Here is a 14,871-nt window from a genome sequence, read left to right as displayed (position 1 = left end):
TAAACCACTGCTGTATTGTCATTACGGAACAGGAGCTCTGAGTGATTCCGCCGGAGAGGCCCCGGGGCCGGGGGCGGTGCGGGGTGCAGCCCAGGAGCCGCACACCGCCTGGAGGCAACGGGCTGCTGAGGAAAGCCTTGCATTTTCAGCATCTCTCGTTTATTCCTCAGTCTCGCATGATTCGTGACACACTGAAAGCAAGCTGTGTTTGGACAATCTGTATGTCAAACGTGACAACCCATTAGTTCTAATTTTTTCCAGCATTTTTAGGATAATACTGCCCAAAGCTATGGCCGGTGACACTAAAGCTGAGGGACCTGATGAGCTTTATGCAGGAGCTCTACTGATTCATTCACTCTGTTAAACTTATGTCATTCTTCAAGGCCATGACAGTGGTCAGGCTGAGCAGAATGATGGGATGGTCCATCCTATTGCTAGAGACAGAGTTAGGACAGCCTAAGCTCAGGGCTTAGGTATTCGTGTGGTCTTCATGGTCCCCCCAGCTCTCGGTAGGGTCACCCCTTACGCGTTCATTGCCCAACATCTCCCTCCTGCCTGGTATACTCTAGACATTGAAACACCCCACGAGCGCCGGCTGCAAGAACCCATCGGGCTTGGGCTCGGGAGGAAGCCAAGCCCCTCCTGGCGTCCAGCACGGCCGTTCTCTGCCCTGCAGGCCACAGCCGGGCAGGTACGCCAGGACGGCAGAACAGGAGCAGGCTACAAACACCTGCCAGAAGCCAACAGAATGATGTGCTGACAGAAACTCTGACAACTGTCTATAATCTGCCTGATTTTCTCTAGTCCAAATAGGCTTAAAAATAGAAGCAGTTTAGCTTTTACAGGAGCTGGCCCTAGAGAACAGAAAGCTTTCTAGACAAAACAGTGACCATGGAGGAAGACTCCCAGCTCTCATTCTTCCCATCTCTTCGACATAACAGATCCAGAAAAACAAACCCAGACCATTCCCCTGAAGATGGGAAAATGCAGGAGGGGAGGGAGAGAGGGAAAGGGCAAGAGACATCATTCTATTTTTAAGCATTTTGAAAATGGCTCCAGAACTACTGAGAATGGCACGGAAAGCACTTAGATAGAAAAATATCGCCCAAGTACACACCCAAACTTGGGCTGGAGACAACTTGCTTGCTGGAAACCAAGGGTAAAACCCTGAGAGATGTCAAAGGATTCAGCATTTTTATTCATTTCCCTAACCTCCCAACATTATCACAACAGTCTGGCAAAATTTATGAGAAACTTCAGATGTGAGAGTAGGCTTTTTGAATCATATTCTGGGATTTATGCTGGGTTGGGAGGTAAAAATTACAGCTGAGTTATGGATTTCATCAAATAGTATCCTATTAAAATGTAAAATGAAATAACTATCCAGATGCTAACATGAAACAGGTGTTAGGCTTTAAACATGATAGCATTTACTGTTTTAGCCACATTAATATTATGGTTAAGACATACTGTACTGATTACGGCTTTAATTTAATAAATGTCAGTGGTGCAGAGCATCATATCCTTTATTTACACACGGCATCCTCCCTCTGCAGGGGAACGAAACCAGAAAAAACAAAGGAACTTTCACCAAGTGAAGTTCACTTCAATTTAAAGGAAGTTCGGCAAGATTGAGATTTTAACAAACACTGTGATACGCTGCTGAGCTAATGGCAACACCGGATTGGGTTTATTAATTGCAAGAAACACCAGCAATCTGACCGGGTAACCCTGCACGGGCAGCGCTGCCTTGCCCCTTCCCCACTGTAGCCGCTTGTTCACTTTCCCCTTTTCCTCCCAGAATTATTGCACAATTTACCGCGGAAGGACCCTGGAGCTCCAGGTCCTGCTCAAAGCGACGCTGACTCCAGAGCCAGCCGGGCTTGCTCCTATCAAGGTTTATCCTCTCGGGGGCGAGTGGGAGTGCTGGGGGGCAGGGGGGGCAGGGACTGGCAGCCTCACCTTCTCCAGGCATTTCTTTCCTTCTGTTTTGGGAGGAATCGGGCAATGATCATGTTCAAGTAAAAACCTAGTGTTTGTGGAACACAGTGCACTGCCCACTTAAAAAGCCAAAGACAGAAGAAAAAAAAAAAAAGTATATTCTTTTGTAAAATTAAGGAAAATGGTGTCATGAAATCCTGATGCAGTGGATTAAAAACAAACAAGACTAAAAAGATCTGAAGAATCCTCAGAAGCTCTGGCAAACCTTACACTGACAAACCTTAAAAAATATTATGAGACAGAGGGGAAAAAGAAATAAAAAGAGAACGCACAAGTAACTTCCAAAAGACAAGAAGCCGAGTACTGCCAAGGTGCAAGTTGAATTTGCAGTGAATTTCTCCAAATAAAGCTGTTGTTTGCTGATGGGCACTGGAGCCCCGACAGCCCGCGAGCAGGGAGTCCAGCTCACAGTCACTGCGGAGCTGCCTGCGGTGCCGGCGGCGGGAGCACAGGAAAGGCTGATGGCCGTTCCTAAGAGCATTTTGAAAATAATGTTTGCAGAAACCAGAAGAACAATAGCAATAACATTCTATTGTCTCTAGGTTTTAGAGCCACTAAGACTAATGAGTTCATTTATAGCCCTGATGGAAGTAATTAAATCTGAAAATCAAAGCACAACATTCTTGTCTAGTGCTCTTTGAAACCAATATTCTAATGGAACGCTATCAACAGCTAATTGAAGCACTGATCTGGCCCAGGGTTGGGCCCATTGCCCAGATGGCTGATATATCATTTCCTAGTCTGGCAAACAACATATTGCACTGGCTGGATAAAGCAGTGATTAGATATTTTTATATGACACAATGGAAGCATTAGAACTTTTGTCAATCAATATTTTGATAAAATTGGCATTTAATGTCAATCATTCAATAAACTTCTTGCTAAAGTACAAGGACACGTCCTTGGCTTTATAAATAAAAAATCTGCTGCCTTATGCAAATGAAAGTTCCTACCAACTGTATAGAAATGGTGATACAGAAACATTAGCAAGATTAATGCCCAGTGACTGGTATGAGGACAGCTAGAAAAATATACAGCTGAATTTTCCTCCTATAATTGAATAACTTAACAAATAAAGGTCACAATTTCTGCCAAAATATGTCCTTTCTGCAAATTTTTGTATATTGTGTACTCTGTCTGAGGGAGGGGTGCAGGACACTGCAGGCGGGTGGGAGATACATTGACAGGGGTGCCTGGCCCACTGTACTGACAGGAGGGTTCTCGTCACCGAGTGGTCATTATGAGGTGCCTTCAGCCTCTGTGCTTGGGATGCAATATTCTGCTCTTCTCAGAATTGGAGCTTCAGAGTGTCAGAGACCATGTTAGCAAATTTTACATACAAGCAACATGACCAATGTTGCATTTTAAGATGGCATATCAAATTGTAAATATTTTTTGCCTGGCAAGTTGTTGGGGTTTTTTTTGTTTGTTTAGTTCTTTTCAACTTAATAGTGGGACAGCTGTTGACATCTGGTTTAGATGTTCAACAGATTTGCCTTCTATGATCCCTTTTCTCACTGTGCACATTTGGAAATTTTCATTCGATTGTACAGTGTTTATTCAGCCGGATCTTCAGCTGGTGTAAATCAGCACGATTCTGTGAACACCAGCGGAGCTTTGCCAGCTCTCACCACCTTCAAATGGGCTTCTGAGCGTCTGGTGCGCTTGGAAGCAGGGAGTCAATGAAGCAAGATAACGGGAAGAACATCCTTAAGGTGTCCAGTGATCTGTGTCTGCACTCTCTGAAAATGTGGTTTGAACTTCAGCCTCCAACCATGAATTAAGAATTGCTCACAGCACATGATTTTTTTCTTGCCGAGCTCTGCGTGAGGTCGGGTTTGCAGGCAGCACGGCCGCTGTTACGCTTCTGAACCTGTGCCTGCTGCTCACACGAGCTTTCAAACCCTACAGCTGTCTGTGCAAGCACCCAGCCCTCCCTAGAAGGCAGAAATAATCTCAAGAATATCCTGGTTTATTGACATTTTTCCAGCAGACTGGTCAGACAGAGTATTTTGAAAATTCTGTGTTTTGTTTGGTTTGGTTTTAATACTAAATGGTATAAAGCTTAATGCCAGTAAAAGTCCAAAGTCCAAAAGCAGCATTAACTGGAGAGCCAGCAGGAGGCAGCAATTGCTGCCTACCGTGGTACAATCCTGTCTTACTTCAGAAGACAAGAATCTGCCTTGAGAAGCGAGGGAACCAAACATCTCCATCTATAACTTATTTTTAGTACGCACATCAAATATTTGGTATTTCTGGGCCTCCACCCTTAATACACACTTTGTAGCTTTACTTTCTATACTATAAGCTTAACACCTACCATTAAGCATTAGTATTTCCCTGAGGTGCCTAAGTTAAAAGTGTAACCACCCAAGGCCAAGGTAAGAGAGAGGAGCTTCCAAGGACCGTTCAGCCGGTCTAAGACCCGCGCTGCCCCTCTCTGCCTCCCTCTCTCCACTGAGACTAGGAGCAGCCTAGGACAACTTACGCACCACTGAGTAATTAGCCGCATTCCAGGTGAACTGGAAAATAAAGATTAAATATGGTTCTTGACCCTTAAAAACAGAAGAGTGAGCAGGTGAAAGAGTGAAGGCTTGCTCACTGCATCAAAAGGACGCATTTTTTTTCCAGCGTATAACTCGGAATCCAGTGAACATACCACAGCGGCAGCAAATTACGGCTTTGGCATTTTCTAATACCTCAGGCCAGATGCCCTATAAATCTGTCATCATAGACCCAAACCAACATTGTCAGATGGCCCAAAGCACTGCCTGCTCTGCTTGTTCACTTTGTACCTGAGCACTTCCCACCACATGAGAGATCATCCAACTGAAACTGCAGGCACGGAACAGTAAAGTTGGCATTAAATCCCCACCATGTGCTCCACCACTTAAAATGGAAATTAAATCACATGCCCACACTTGACTGGGGCAAGATGATCTGGCAAGGCACAGATCTGATATTAATGACTACGGAACCGCATTTTCCTTGTAAAGGAAACCTGAGAAGTAAGTTCAAGGTTTAGCAGCTGTGGATGTGACCCTGCTTCTTCAAGAGCCCTACTAAAAGTCAGCAGGGAGATTAATATCTCTGGTGGATTCAAGTTGCCCCATAGTGTTCTTCAACAAGTATAAAACCAGCATAAAAACAACCCCATAAAGAGTTGTTTAAAATGCTTGGTGTACAATCCATTGCATCCTGCAGATTTCAGAGTGGATGCAGATACAACAGGTACCCAACATTGGCATCGTTCCCCAGAAGCCTTTCGAAGATGTCGGACATCCATTGGCTTTTAATGGCAAAGCATGTGTTTCCACTCTATTCTGAAGTGCTGCGTTACCAGGATACCGTTCCTAATACTTGGTTACTACCATCTCCATTTAAGTTCTTAATTGGGCAAAATCATTTCACTCAAGCATGGAGAAGAAAACCCACACACGTTATTTTTTTAACCAATAGTTAAAAAGCATGGAGAGTGATCCTTCAGCACAAGCTCAATACAAAAACACATTAAAGCCCGTCTTGAAATCTACCCAACAGGTCAAACTGCCAGATGCGGTGTGAACGCGTCCACGTCAGGAGCCGGCACACACCGAGAAGGGAAGGGAAGGGAAGGGAAGGGAAGGGAAGGGAAGGGAAGGGAAGGGAAGGGAAGGGAAGGGAAGGGAAGGGAAGGGAAGGGAAGGGAAGGGGTCTCGCACATCCACGCGGGTGACACCAGGATGTTGAGCGCCTCAGTGATAGCTGTTAAGAAAAATGAACTTGACCTTGTCAAAGGCTGTCATTATTGATAACAACAGAGTCCAAGAGCATTATTATAGGATTTCACAACTGTTAACCTTTATTGCTGGAGGGCTAATTGTGACCTTCCCTGTGCCTCCTTCACACCTAATTAGGTTTCCGTTGTAAAGAGATAAAAGAATGTTTGTATCAGTGGGGCATCTTTTTCTGCAGCTGAATGAATTCATGAAAGAGTGAGATTGTTAAGAGAGACAGAGAGTAGGGGAGGAAAGACAGAAAAAGGCAGGAGGCATTAACAGACTTTAGAATAAAATCCTGACAGATTCAAATTGATTCTGCTGCCTGAGAAAATTGAGTGCAGAGGGAATTAGATTTATGCACTGTTAAATGTAACTGCCTGGCAGTATCCATACAGAAAGCTGTTAAAATGGTAATCTTTAGAGATGTATGAAAATTGTGTGTGAATAGACCAACGAACCATCACTCGGAGCATGCCTCTTCTAGCCAAATAACACAAGACAGTATTATTATTATTATTAATAATGTATTACAAACACTATGCATTATGTATGTAATTTAATCACAGCGTCTAAATGTATAAACAACAGCACAGGCAGTCGGTAACTTTCTTGTGCTTGTGGTTATATATGAATTTTTTCACTCTTAGGACGCCCTGAGGAAAGTGAGAACGCTGCTGGCGACCCGGTACAGCAGGTTCCACCGAGCCAGGGCCCCTCGCGCCCGCGGGACAGCCCGGCTGCGGGTGGGTGTCAGCGGGGTTGCTGCTGCAGCGTGTGCCGGGGCAAGAACCAGCGGACAGCCCGAGAGCGGCTCCTGCGGGACGGGCTGGGCAGGCAGCCCAGCATCGCTGAGGGGGTTGCTTTTGTTCTTGTTTTATACTTTTCAGCTAAAAAATACCTGGTTGGAAAACCTTCCAAAGGCTAATTTCTAGCAAAAGGCATGGACAGCATGTCAAGCCAACGGGAGTTTCGAGTTACAATCGAGGAAGTTAGGAAGACGTTTCTAATAAACATAACCATAGCTCAGACGGCGGGGAAAAAAATCAAACTAGAAATGTAATAATTTCTTGAGTCCCCCATTTGACTTCAGATCTGTGGTTCTTATGTCAGACTTATCTCTGGCATCAAAGCAACTCAGAATGAGCATAAATTACCACAGATGATAGGGACAATCACTGATGGATCTTTCAAGATCTGATTTAGATTACATGCTGTCACAGGTTCTTTTTATAACTCTAAGGGTTGTAACTTCACTCTACCCATATTTGGAAGTGCACTCTCTGTAGTAACTGAGCTATTTCAGGACAGAGCAAGTTGCTCTTTGGTTGTTGCTTCATCCCATCAAGTATAAGGGGCTGTGAAAAGTCATGAATCCAGAAATACTTCCAGGTGAGCCAGATGGTTACCTCCTTTGGACCTTTGGTGCCAAACTAGAGCTCCTCAAAATCTTTCTTCTATTCAGAAAATGTCGTTTCTACACAGAACAATTAATTCACTAAAGCCTTGCAAAGAAGCATAGCCATTACCCAAGTCCATCCCAACAAACCTGCACCCAGTACCCAGTGCAAGGATCTGAACAAAGCCCCCCACGTTCACAGCCACGTCTCTTATCTGCCAGACCTGTGGTTACCTTGAAAGGCACGCTCGACGTTATTTCATGAACTTTATTCCAGTTTTGTTCCAGTGTGGATACCAACTGAGTTAGTCATGTGGAACTCCTGTATTTCAGCCACCCTGATGATGGCAGTGATGCACTAGTCAAGACATAAGACAGCGTTCAACACTCCAGCTCAAACGCCACGTCCCTACCCCTGCCTTGCATGTAGTAGCACGTTGCGCTTGACATTCATAAGGAGTTTTACTGCCAAATGGCTTCTCCAGAGAGATCTGGCTGGAGTCAGCTGGAATCCTCCTTACATGTATCTATAGTTCACACCAACACAGCAAACCACAGTAAAGTGAGGGCACTGAGGGCAATCTCAGCATCTCCCTGTAGGGCCACCACCTCCCACCTGTGCACCACACCAGGTCCTCTGTGTTTTCCCCTCTGCTGTTGGAATATCCAAGGTTCACGCCCATCCTAACACTGGCTACAGGTACTAAGTAGTACAGTGTAAACACACACAAACAGACAACAACATGGACCAGCTAAGGGTGGTTCACTGGCCGGGACTTCCCAGGCTGCCCACCACAACTGCACAGAGGAACCACACAGACGGATCCATCGCTGACAAACGGCAATGTGGACACAGTTTCAGCTAACATTAGATCATCTTCCCTCCCCGGCCGATCCCATTTTCTCTAGCCCTAATCTTCACTCTTTATGAGGTAGCATTGAAAGTAATTTGCTCGACTTGTAACTGAGTCACCTAGAGCAGTTTTGTACTGTGCGTCTGAAAAATAGGTGCAGCCCTGTGCATTTAGCTAGGAACATAATTCATGGATACCTTTCCAGCAGGGCTAAAATGTGATTAATCTGTATTGAGTTCACGCAGACTAGTAGAGGATTTAATCTCCAGCAGACTGTTTTTCATTCTGCTGTGCTTTAGTAAAGGACGATCCTCTCTGGTTGCAGAGTGGTTACAATATCGGGAATTCCTTACTGTAGGCTGAGTCTTTGAACTGGAGAAAAAATTGGAATATGGTTGAAGCAATAAACTGTCTTGCGCAGCAAAGCTAGCGAAGGGCAGAAATAACTTTATTATTTGACAAGACTCTAGGGCATACTTAGAGCTGGATCTCTAAAGTGATCCACTCCCTCCAAAATCTGCTTTTTGCTTCCTCCTCTCAGTCCATCCCGAAGGACCCATGCTTTTAATGCCACCTCTGCATGGCCCACACATCCAAAATGAACCCCAAACCCACGGTCTGGCCCCACAGCTCCCCACCTCCTACCACCTACCTGCACCACCCCATGGGCTCTGCTGCTTCCCTGTCCCACAGGAGCACTAACCTTGGTGCTCGGTCCTCATGGGCATCCAGAGGATCACACGGCAGGATGAGGCCAGAGACGCAGGAAGGTTTAGTGCCAGGGGATGGACCAGAGGCAGCCTCTGTCCCCACACAGCCGCCCAGCCGAGCTCCTCCTGAACGTTCCTCCTGGACCCTGGGGTCAGGAGTCACCCAGTGCTGCTGCTCATGACTCTGTAATCCCCACCTGGAATCAACTGCAAAAGCAAGAGCTCTGGGAATGTACCCAAACTGGTTTACTGCTTAAACAGGCATATGCAATAAGGTCTTGACAAAAACGTATGGGGGAAATATTCTTCGGTATATTGCTCTGTGGAGATAAGTATGCTAGCAAAAGCAAGCATTATGTTTTATTTACCAGGTCAGCCCATTTTTGAACTAGCTTTCTGTAACAAAAGAGTTTAATAATATCATCGAAGGCAAGAAAGATACCTATAAATAGGACCAAGACCTGTCTGTGGAACTTTTACATGAAACTTTAATGGCAAGAGAAATAGCCTTAATGTATCGCACTTGGCAAATTCTTTACTGTATTTCTGCCTATACCAACTTATTGTGAATGTAGGTAGCAGAATCAAGAAAAGATTTTTTTTATGTGTTCATGAATCAGTTTTCTTAAGGCTTCTCTACCCCAAAGCCTGGGTGCTGGCCCCTGTACGGCCCCTCCTGCTGTCCCTGGGCTCAGGGAACGGGACAGTGACAGCACCACTTCCAGCCCTGGCAGGGACCTGGGGACGCCCTTCCCATCCCCATCCCAGCTCCTCTGCCTTCCCCATCATCAGGGACAACTGGACGCTCCAGCCAGGCAAAAGGCAAGATTTCCTTCAAAGGAAAACAAACAAGTAAACACACACCAGCTTTCTCTAGAAACCTTCACTCCCCCAGCGCCCCACTGCAGGGCTCCCCAAAGGTCCCTCTCTGATGGGGTTCATGAAGGACACAGCTGCCAACAAAAGTCTCACGCCCAAGCCATCCACCATTTCCACGTTCAGTCAAACCCTTGTCACACGCAGGCACTCCTGAAATAAATGACCCATTCGTTTCTCTTCATCTGTTCGGGTGGCCTTTGCTGTATCTATTAACTACAGAATCTCCAGTCTATCGAAAATGCAATCTGTCTTCCAAGACTTTAAAGATTTTATCTCTGTGCCCTCTACACATATACTGCTATGTGAAAACAGAAGGGATTTCATTCTCGGCAGTTCGAATGTTACATATTCCAGGTGAAAAACTATTTTAAATAAGAAACAGTAATTTCTACTACTAATTGCCATTTTAATAATTTTATTCATGTGTATTTTACATATCAATTACCAAATACTGATAACAAGTATCATTAAGTAATAATTATTTTAAGTATGATACTGTAAATTGCAAAGCCCTTTGTCTTTCCTCCCTCTTTAAATCATTGCAGTTCATGTAGTAGAAAAGCAGTGTGCCCAGCCTGAGACTGCTCAGAAAGAGTCCAGAACTGCATTTCTATTACTGGCTGCTGTGCATGTTTATATGGACGTCTGAGAAAGATTATAATTATCTCTACCTTTTAGTCATTTGGTCTCCTAGAACTACACAGGAATATTTCTGGCTGGTGCCACCACTCACCTGTCAAACCCCTACAAGTCTTTATGGTGTTTGTGTCTCTAGTCCCACAGCTCTCGCCTTCCTAGAGGTTTTATTTTGCTTTGGACGCGCCCCTAGAGAAGAAGGCAGTATAAAATGTCCCATATCCCACATTGTAAAAGACTGGAATTTGCAAATGGAGCCTAAGGGAATTTGGCATCCAAATCCTATTGATTTCAAGTGGGTCTGGAACATCAGAACTCACAGCCTAAGGAAAGACTGCAGCGTTACTGAATTCCCAAATATTTCAGAGCAGATCCAATAATATTATCACCTCAATTAATAACTAGCAAGGGGAAGGGCGGGGTTTTCAGCTGGCATTTAGAGGCCCCTGGAAAGCCCTTTGCAGCGGGGCTGGGGGGCTGCTCCAGGTGAGACTCCGCCGGGGTTTGCATGTGAACGATCAGAGAACATCCACCGCAGGCCATGGAGCAGAGACTGGGAGCAGCGCATGTGAATCCTGACGGTGACAGCTCAGATGAGAATTTCTGCTGCCTCTCCCTCATTCACGATCTTATTTCATGATCAGAATTGCAGACTGTCACTACGCCCACAGTGTTTAAAAACCAGCTCATGCTTCAAGGAAAATCACTTCTCCAGCAAGTACACAAACAGACACTCGGATCTCACGCAGCCTGAGAAGAGGCGGCGATGGGGATGGATTTCTTCCTTCCAGAGCTGTTTGAACCTTGTGGCCAGAGAAACAAGCCCCTCGGGTGCCTCTCTGCAGCACTTGCTGTACAGTTCTTCCTCTCAAAGCTTACTTCATTTCACAAGCGCTAAGTCACCCGGCAGTTTTGATGTCCTCGGTGCTTGAGGACTAAGCCACCAACATGTTTCCTTCTGCAATAAAAAAATCCAGGACTCCTGCTAACACCCAGCCATCACAGGCAATTTGTCGGAGCATTAGCTGATAATTCAGACCGAAATGTTAGATCTCCAGGTGCGGCTCCGGGCTGCAGGGGAAATGTTATTGACTCTGTCAGGTCCCTGATGACAAATCCGCTCCCTCTCCCAGGGGCAAGGCTGCATTTAGACACACTTAAATTTTCATTCAAATTCCAGATTCACACAGCAAGTGGACAGCAGGAAAGAAAGCGAGAAGTTGGTGGAGGAAGCGGGAGCTTGCACAGTTGAGGTTTGGCTTCTCATCCCACCGCTGTAATTGTGGCCTAATTATTTCCTCTAAAACTCATTGACTTCACCATAGTAATTGTTACTCAAGCTTAGAAATAAATATTCCTTCTGCTTAGAGACAGCCATTCCTGCCTACTTAATACTACTTATTTGCTGTAATAGCTGAGAGTCCAGATTTAGCCAACACTGAACTCCTCTGAGACTTGATCAAATATTCCACAGCTTTCTTCCCACCACCTCTGCCTTCCCAGCCAGCTGCATTTATTCATTGTCTCTCAGGCAGAGATTTTAAATGCCTTCAGGTTATTTTGTAGTTGTTGTTCCTGTACGTATTCATATCATCCTGTGCTGAGCCTTCAATGACAGCTGTTAAGTAGCAAATAATAGTAATAATTGGAGCATATCTAATTGGTCCGCGTTTTTCAAATGTAGGTGCCTAAGGAGGTGTGTTATATTTGAGCATGGCTTTGCTCCTAATTCACTCAAGTTGCCTTGAAAACAAGACGCTTGCAGTCATATTAATCTCACCAGACCTTGGGACTGAGACCTCTGAGCATCAGAATATCTTCTACCCATCTTTAAATGGATATCCTAAACTAGATGGCTTTCTTGGTGTGCTTGTTTTGTTTTTAACTAGACTTTCCTGACTTATGATAAGCTCTCTGTTTACAGAAAATATCTTTTTCCACCATATCTTAAAAGGGGGAAAAAAACAAACCAAACACATTCAGTTTGATTTTTCATCAGAATTGAGCAAAATTTTGCATATGATTTGTTTTTTAAGCACAAAGTTTGCCTCCCTGCTTGTCAAAACTGAACCTGGTTAACATCAAAACTTTTCAAACTTTATCATAACCTTACCTAGACGTGCTGCACAGCGGTTCTGGTACCACTGCAAACACCTATCGAACATCTCATCCCTTCCATTAGACGACACTATTCCACCTTTCAGGCTGGATGTTCCTTCCCCTCCTGCCCGGGTACCTCCCCTGCCTTCGGGGATGCTGCGCATGGATTCGGCTCAGCCCTGCTTGGCGCTGGCAGGTGACCAGACCAGCTGCTCTGGTGGCCATTTGGGTGTTTAAATGGCAGAAAAACTGCTGAAGCAAACACAAGCGCTCCCAAAGCATCGTGTGCCCCACAAATCAGGGCCACAACGAAACAGAGGGAAACATGATCCCATTTAATCCTGGACACGTGCAATAATTTAAAGAAGAGCCTCTTCCATCCCAGCCAGCATACGGAATGCAGCTGTTTACTTCCAACACACTAAAGGCCAAAGACAATGAAAACTCCAGACATCACAGAGGTTAAATCAGTGTATCACTTGACAGGGAACTCGGAGCCATTAACCTTTCCACTGGCACTTGCCACGAAGAGCTGGAAGATAAACACACTGGGTAGGAAACAAATCGGTTCATTCGAACGCTATTAATGTGCTTGTCCTCAGAGGCCACGTTTATGCTTTTGGAAAATTACACATTCATGCGTAATGAAGTGAGATATAGCTCACCGATTGCCAACAGGGTGCAAAGCCCACGATAAGGATTTATAGCAGGTGCCTAATGCTCTAAACATTTACAAATTAAGTATTTACAAGTGTAATGCTGGCTCTTTTATTGCCAGTTTAAGTTACCATAATTTGAGCTTTTTATTTTGCACTGAAACTGAGCTGAGCATTTAATATCCATGATGTGTAATTTATTCAAGTGATTTGGTGATGTTATAGTGGGAATTAGGGCGATACCCAGAGACCTTAATTATGACACAACTACACATAAACATAGGAAGAAATCTTCTGTCCTAAAGAACTTGTTCTCAACTGATAAAATCAGATAAAGATGGCAACACACACTGTAAAGGAGGGAAATGTCATAAAGAGAAATTGAATGGCTTGCCCAATGCTACATGAAATGTCTGTCATAGCTGGAAAAAAATCCCAACGTCCTGCCCTACACACCTGGGGCGTAACAGGAGATTTTTGTACCCGCTCATAGATGATGGGCTTCAGTGTCACTCAATACAGCCACAAAGTACACCCCAGGTAACGAAAAAACTTGTTTCCTTGGGAAGCTACTACGGCTTACAAGTAAGAAAATATAAAGATTTCAAAGAATACTGAATAGAGAGAGCATGCATAAGAGGTGACGGTATGGGTAAAAGAGAATGCCAACTAAATATTCCTATTGCAGTTATTCCCCACTGAACATTCAAGGAAAATATGGAGATTTGCCCTGCGGTGAGTTCATAAGAGAGATTTTGCACAGCAGCAAAGGAACCAGATTTCATGACCCAGGAGATGCCTTTCAGGCTAATGGTACCACGAAAACACATTTCACAGTCTAAGTGAACAAAAGCATTTCTGTAAGTCACACAAGTAATTTACACAACTTTCTATCCATAGAAAGACTGTTTTTCATACCTCACCATTTCTTTAAGCCATTTTGATAAGGAAAAGCTCCCATGACTTCTGCTGTAAAAGACCAGCCCTAGGTCTGAGGTGAAGGATCAGCCCAAGGCAACTCACAGTCCCTCCCTGCAAGTGGAACCAGGAGACCACCAGGAACAGCCCAAAGCCAGAAAGATGTTGCAGCCACCAGTCTGGATGATGTGCAGTGGTATTTGTACCTCGTACCCTCATTCATTCCCTGCTGGTTGCTGGAGTATATCTTGTTTAACCGTTTCCCACATGCCACACCAGGCGCAGGTGGACGGACATACCTGGAGGAGCATCAGCTCATCCCCAAAGAGGAGCTGCCGGAGCCCGGCCAAAACCCAACTTGGTGTTTGTAGTGTTCGCCCTGTCCCCCGCAGCCGCCGCAGCCCGGCTGGACACGGGAACAGGCTGTTTGCTTTGGAAGGCACCCAGTTCCCCACAGCTCTGCTACAGCCAAAACAGCATGGAGGAATAGTTGAGGTTTAGCCATGGAATGGCTTTAAAACTCAACGTAAATGGTTCCCAGGAGGTGGAAGGGATGAATGATTCACATTCGTGTTCTCCCCGCAGGTGGAGGGAGCACGTCTGTTTTTCTCCAAGAGAAGGTGCAAGATCTGCCTCTCCCTGCCCGAGCAGCCGGTGACATATTCAACCTGTCAACCTCCTACTCCGGATCCACTGCGCAGCCCGCCGGCTGGAAGGTAAATGATTTCCCTGCCTCTCCCCTTCGTGTTTGGAGGAGGTAACAGCTTAGAAAGAGAGGAAAAGATTACTCATCCATTAAAAATGTGGCCTTGAACCAGGCCTAAAGTGTTATTCCAGGACATTTGTAATGAAACACATCAAGGCTGCTGCTTTTTCGCTCTGCTGAGCATCCCTGCTATTGCTCTTCAGGAGACGTCTGTGTGCGCAACAGGCACCACTGCACATCCAGAGAGACGTTCT

The sequence above is a fragment of the Caloenas nicobarica genome, chromosome 16 (assembly GCF_036013445.1).
Source record: "Caloenas nicobarica isolate bCalNic1 chromosome 16, bCalNic1.hap1, whole genome shotgun sequence".
NCBI classification, from domain to species: Eukaryota; Metazoa; Chordata; class Aves; order Columbiformes; family Columbidae; genus Caloenas; species Caloenas nicobarica.
Note: the sequence above shows the minus strand (reverse complement) of the source record.